Source organism: Phoenix dactylifera, chromosome 4, assembly GCF_009389715.1.
Source record: "Phoenix dactylifera cultivar Barhee BC4 chromosome 4, palm_55x_up_171113_PBpolish2nd_filt_p, whole genome shotgun sequence".
Classification (NCBI taxonomy): Eukaryota; Viridiplantae; Streptophyta; class Magnoliopsida; order Arecales; family Arecaceae; genus Phoenix; species Phoenix dactylifera.
This window is the reverse complement of record NC_052395.1, coordinates 26,174,825-26,181,696: the sequence shown is the minus strand read 5'-3', so window position 1 is coordinate 26,181,696 and position 6,872 is coordinate 26,174,825. Positions and strand designations below refer to the sequence as shown.

The window sequence follows — 6,872 nt, the reverse complement described above, 5'->3', positions numbered from 1 at the left end:
TATGGCGTGCTGTTGTTACTTATGTTGATGCACATCATGCATGCCTCTGGTTGGTGCATTTTGTTACTCTGATATATGTCAACTAGAAGTTCTTAGTTGGTCGGAATTCATGTCCCACTTGCTGACATGTTCAAGCTGAGAGAGGAATGGAAGGTATCATGAGCTTGGAGGCTCATGTTGTTATTACTGCGACTGAACAATAGGAACAGGACGACTGTTTTGCAGTTTGTCATGATAGGGAAGCGATTCTTATAGTTGATTGCTCTAATTTGAAATAATATATAGACACCAATACCATGGCATATATTAATACTGATAGTGGTGAAGGGAATGTTATAGTTGATTGGCTTCCAGAGAGCCATGATACCTTCCAGAGAGCTGGTGATTCTTGTATATTTGGAAATGGTTTGTGGCATATATAGCTAAAGAAATGTAATTAAGCGTATGAATATTTTAAAGATGTGTTTGCTTGAGGATTCTGCAGCACCTCCCAATGTATCATAATAAGTAGCGGCTATCTTATCAACAGTTTGTCAGGTGCAGCATGTTAAGTTGTCAGACATTTTCAGGTTGGGTGTAATGTGTATGCTTCCATCCATGCTTTCCGCGAGTAGCAATTATCATCAGCGTGTTCATGGAGAATCTGTAAAGCATGCGACAGGTAGTGCTGTCTCTTCCCACAAATTATTGGATAGCTTGCATACGAGTAGATTAATTTAACATGTCCTTTTCCATCATTGCTCATCATTATTATCCCATCCATGAGTAGCACAACAACTTCATGGAGATGCTGTTTCCCTGCAAGATGTTCGAGTTGTTTACGGTTTATTCCTGTCCTGTATTATACTTGAATAAGATAGTCAAACTATTCCACCTCAAAAGGGAGATATGGGAAGCATGGTGTCTTGTTTAGTTTATTGGTATGAATGGCTGGAAGATTGAAGCTTGGTCCAGCAGAAATTAGGCATTTAATGCATGGGCTGGTGCCCTCAGGATCCAGGTGATATATATGGTCGTATCTTTGAAGATGGTGTAGCGTGAATGTTAATGCGACAGTTTCGAAGCATGGAGACGCGAACACCCTTGGGCATCACACAAGTCGGCACATCTCGACATGGGTAAGTGCCGTTGCCGGCAAGGATCTTTGAGTTATGATTATTGTTGTGTGATGGGCCAACGGTGGACAAATTGTGTAAGCCTGCAAGATTGCCTGCTATAATAAATGAAACTACGACTTGTTTGGGTTGTGGGAAGACAGACAGGATAAAGTGGGGTCAAGGGAATGCCTTATATTTGGTTGGACCTGACAGCATCCAACTTGAGGGAGCCTGGATTCAGAACCTGGTGGGACCAAATGACAAGCATCCGCGGTTGCAGAACATCCGCAGGATGGTGATAGGTTGTGCCGCTTCTGGATCAACCATATATATCAGGAGGCGAATAGGACGGCTGACTAGGTCGTCTTTTATGTGGCTCAGCATTCTAGTAGTTGTTTATGAGATAGACTTAAGGCTACTCATTTTCCTTTTCATATTAATGTATCCTTTGACTTTCCTAGAGGCACTCATACTGGAGTTATATGATCTATCTATATTATCCAAAAAAAATAAAGATAAAACAAAGGGATAAAAATAATACTAGTTAAAATCGTGATTTAAGTATTTGTACTATACTAGAAGAGCAAGTTGGCAATGAGTCTGTTTAGCCACTTATCATATCCGCATAACCAACTTTCCCGCATTAAATTTTCTTTTCTTAGGTGTAAGCTAAGTAGAATTATCTTGGTCTTCCTTCAGTCCAACAGAAGACCACATGCAACAAGAGAAGCTTTATATTTAATACTCTTATTTCAGCTTTTCTTTTATAATGGAACTCGCTTTGAATTATGGATGCTCATGGAAGTTTGCCGAAAGATTTAATTAATAATCTAGAGAATTATGGACCCTGAAATTGTCTAATATTAACATTCATGATATTTAACATCTAAACAACAATAGAACGAATCTACTACTCCTTGGTATACCTCTTTTTTGTTCAATTGTGATGCAAAATTTCCCCTCATTAATGCTCCATCTGTGGCCTTTGATGATGCCAATGCTGCTTTGTAAGAGGCAATGAAACATTGTTCCCTTCTCTTTGTATTTATTCTCTCCCCCTCACATTTCTATCGTCCTCTTTTCTTTTGTTGTTTTCCCATTTCTTCCGTATATTCTTCCGTTTTCATTATCTCTATGAGAGTGATTAGGCCCTGTCTCAACTTCTCTCTCGAAGGGAAAAAATTAAGGTAAAGAGGTGATTACTGATAAACATGTGCATGAAGCCATTTATATAGCCAAGGAGATTTATAAATGGGAAAATTTGCAAGGGAAAGAAAGTATGTTTATGGCCTTTACACTAAGAAGGTTGTGACGTTGCCACAAACACTGGTACCTAATGAGACACAGCTTTAAATTCTGATGGTGCTGCAGCAAGTATGAGGGACTTCATTTGGTGGGAGCAGGATGAACACAAAGGATCCAGGTGAAAACCCAGCATGACCACGAGAGATGGTTATTACTGCACCATGAATCCATTAGAAAATGACTAGTTTATCTTCTAAGAGAGAGAGAGAGAGAGAGAGAGAGAGAGAGAGAGAGAGAGAGAGAGAGTACTTGAGAGCATGGTTAGCCGAACCGGTACCGAGATCTGTATCGGTACGGGTCGGTACTGGTTTGAACCAAGTCGAATCAGAGAAAACCATCCGATTCCATTCAATTCGGGCCGGTTCTAGCTGATTCCGGCCAGAGCCAATCAGGTTCCGACCTCCTAGAGGCTAGAACCATTTTCTACTGTCGAACCGAGTATTTTTCTACTGCCAAACTGACCTGAGTCGACTCGGTTCGGCTTTTCTTACTTGAGGGTGGGATGTGGAGACGGTGTAAGTGGGCATTGCCTAACTCATGTACCAGTCCATTTTAAGGAGAGAGAGAGCCACTAGCAAATTGAATTTTGAACATCCTGCTGAAAGTGTCACATGGTAATTTAGAAAGAAGGACCTTTGGGTCTCAAAAGAATATGCTCGGAGAGAAATCTCATTTGCCATGACCGCTCATCTGATAAACAAAAAGTGTCCTTCCAAATGCCTTGGCAGGTTGGTTAGCATTTTTTGCTTGGAGAGAAAGAGCCATTTTCTTTTCCTCTCAGGCTGCATAGATTTTCCCAATCATTCAAGTAAAAGGCCTTTGCCCGAACCTGTCAGAAATTTCCTGGCCTTTATGTTGACTATTCTTGTCAAGTTTAATTCCTAAAACTGCAGTTAGGATAATTAGAAATTAACTGGCCTTATATTGGCCTGCAAAAGAGTGACATCCAACAAAGTGGAGTTTTACCCATCCAAATAACTATTTTGATTCTTCTGAAAAGTCCCAGATGATTTAGCTATGGAAGAAATTTTCACCAGACATCATTATGCCATGATTCCCCGAAATCTATCAGTGTAGGAATCTACTTTCTCCGAACGAACATGCATGAAGAGAGGGACACTCCATTTTATCAGAAGTATGCGAGCTAAAAAGAACATTATTAGCAAAAATAAAACCTTTTCCTTCCTCTAGTTCAGTCGGCAGCCAGTGTTTTGTCATTCAGTTGCAGCTACGGATCAACAGCTGAGCATGATAAGATACCTCGGTAATCTAGATATCCTAGGAGTGCGAAAATATAAATAGGAAAAACTCATCTCGGAAATGGGAGAGGAATCAATACCTTAGATCGATGTGAGTGTTTCGTGTGAAGGAGATATTGACGCGGCTCAATCCAATTACATGGCTATTCGAGTATGTAACCATGTTTTCAGATTGAGGCGCGCCAATACCTCCAACTCAGTCGAACACTCCAATCACCATCTCTCCTTCTAAAGCTCCTCCAACGTCGGCCAGCGTGGCAGCCATCGATGCTCCTTGAGTACCTCTCTTTCCCATGTCCATGACTGCCATCGAGATGGGAAGGCAGATGGAAAGTTTGGGGCATGATGGGAGAGTTTGAGACGACAAATTCAGTCCGAATAAGATTCGGACACACGAAATGAATAAGGCTTGAGGAAGGAGGGAGGAAATAGAGGTCATGGAGTTAGGAAGGAGGGGTTATTTATGTATATACTGCGAATAAAAGTAACGGGTTTCTCCTTTTGTGAAGAGCATCTTCCTTTGTACTAGCTTGCACCCTACAAACGCTTTCTTCTTGTTCTCCAGCTTCCTCTTTTACATGGCTCCCAATTGCTGCCCGAAGGGAAGCAAAAAAGAGGAGAGTTTGGTTTGGGGGGGAGTGAAAGAGAAGGTGAGGGGGCCACATAAAGATGTATGACTCCAAGGCAAACCACGTTTTATAATGGTCCTTGTCAAGAAAATTTCTTAATTGTCATCTTTTACATATTTGCCGCTTTTATTGTGTAGCCATTCATCCTTCCATAAAAGTTGTGATATTTGTGTAATATGCAGTAGAAAGTGCTCTTTTCAATTTTGATCCGATAGACACGCAGGGGATGTTAACATGCCATTCAAAAAGCTTTTCTTAATTACATACAGGGACATTAGAAATCCTCATCTATTATTTGTCTCAAGTGCATGACCATATAGATCATGGAGAAGTCCATAGATTACTCTTTTTGTCGCTAACTAAATAGAAGATCAAAACCTCCTCAATAATAAAAATTCTTTATCAAAACCTCTTCTTTGTTCTTCCTTTCTGAAACAAACTATCATGATTGTTATAGATGGTATAAATCATTTTTCTTCAATGAATTGATAGAAGCTCAAGAAATGTGCTCTGAAGTTTAATTAAGAAAAGAATAGCCCAGTGCATGAGGCTTCCGTCGTTGCAGGATTTAGGAAAAGATGGTTGTATGTTTCATACAACTGAAGATTAATTATTATATTATCTACCAACAAAGCTTAGATACACTTCATTCAGCTATTCAAATATATCGAGAATCAACCAGGTCATTTAAATGCAAAATTATTCGAACAACAAAAGAGCATTCATCATTTCGCTATTATCATCTACCTTTTTGATGTACGCCGGTGCTATACACTGAAATTTTATTAAGTTGCTATCATCTCTCTAAATAAGAAATTATTTACTATAATATTTTGTTTTCATCATCAAATCTATTCCCTTATTTCTATTTCTTGATATCTGTTTTCCTAGAATCATTACTTATAATTTTGGTTAACATTTCCCTATTGTCTAGGCTAGTCAAATTAAAGATAGCATAAACTGCCCATCTCCTCCCCCATTATGAAACTCAATATTCATCTATTTAATAATCAGAGGTTATAGGTTAGAATATCGGTTATCTTCAAATATTTTTAGGTCTAGGTTATACTAAATAATCATGTATTTAGTAATCAGAGGTTCTCTCTCCTCTTCTCTCTCTTAAAAAAACTAAAAAAAAAAACATGATACTCAACACTAGGCAATTTTGGCTGCAACACTAAAACTTAAGGACATTCACCAGCTCAGTTAAATATGCAGGATAAATAGATGGATTCTGAATTGGTAGACCAAAACACAAGAGTCAAAGATGTGAAACGACGCGGTAGGTGGAGAGCAATAACTGCGTTGGGACTAAGTCTCCATCTCAACTCTCAAGCAGACCAAAACCATATCGATGCCAAGAAGCGTTGAATGGCCGCAGGCGGCAGCGGGTACCGCGCCCCCCCTGTGATGCCCTCAGCGATCCACTTGGGTGGGCTCGCCCGTGTCAGCCCCTAAAGTCCCTAATCACCTCCATATTATTCTCCTCATGGCGAACCTTTAGCCTTCGTTTGCATGCAAGAGGCATATTCCATGTACATGAAGACATAAAGAGGGCATGACACCCTAAACTCTAAAATAGGCAAGCTAATTCGAGAACATCTAACTCCTGATTTTTTTTTTTCTTTCTACAATCTTTAATGTTAAATTTCTAAATTTAATCTGTCTCCGTCCTCTTGTCTTCATGGTACAGAATGATTTCTTCCATCTGGTTATAATTGAGAGGGAAGAGCATGATTTCTTCCATCTGCTTCACCTGGCTCAACAACCCATAGTTCTAGTTCTTTGGATCCATTTAGTTTGCATTTTAAAACTATTTCTAGTCGAGCCTCCATAGACAACGATTGGTCACCAGAATCCATAATTGACCTGGTCAAATGTCAAAAAGAATTGATATTGCAAGGCCGAATCGGGTTTTAGGCCAGCCAAAGATCCTGTTTGATGGGGTTGTACTTGTGGATACCTAATCGATAGAATCACGAGCAAATAGTGAACAGTCAATTTGCCACACAAGTTGAACTTCATGTGAAGCTTTTATCCACCTTTCTCTCAGGAGAGACGGAACTGAGGCTTACCTCGAGCGATAGGTACCGCTCCTCTGCTCAGCAACTAGATATTATGGATCGATCTTTTGATGGAGTATTTTTCAAAATATAGACCTAGATAATTAAGTGCAGGTGGGCTTGCCTAACCTAAATTGGTCTAGTATTGGACTGAGATGCAATAACCAAACCTTGATGTGAGAAAGTCAATATTAAAATAGGCGAATCGAGCTACGACTTTTGGAGCCCATGAAGGGCCACGCGAGGGCCAGGCGCCATCTCCTCAAGGACCGACTCGGCTCTCCTTGGCCTTATTGCCGTCATACCGATGCCATGCACCGCTGGTAGGGCGCTCGTGGATATTAAATTCTTTTCTCGGGTCGGGGATGCGTGGCTGTTAAATCTCCTCTCGTGGCTGCTAAAATCTTTTCTCGGGGCTGTTCATCGATCGCAATTGGTGGGCTGGGGTTAGGCTGAGTGCCGTATCATCCTCTCCCTTCCTTTGTCCTCATTCGTGGTTTGGTGCCGTTTGGATATGGG

The 6,872-nt window shown here is 40.4% G+C and overlaps 1 long non-coding RNA gene across 1 annotated transcript; it reads right to left on the bottom strand.

Moving 5' to 3' along the window:
* Nucleotides 1-3,362: 3,362 nt before the first annotated feature.
* LOC113463417 lies at nucleotides 3,363-4,322 on the bottom strand. The gene is made up of 2 exons (XR_003387608.2): nucleotides 3,742-4,322; nucleotides 3,363-3,644 (listed from the first exon to the last, which is right to left on the bottom strand). It is a non-coding gene; the product is annotated as an uncharacterized LOC113463417 (long non-coding RNA).
* Nucleotides 4,323-6,872: the final 2,550 nt, after the last annotated feature.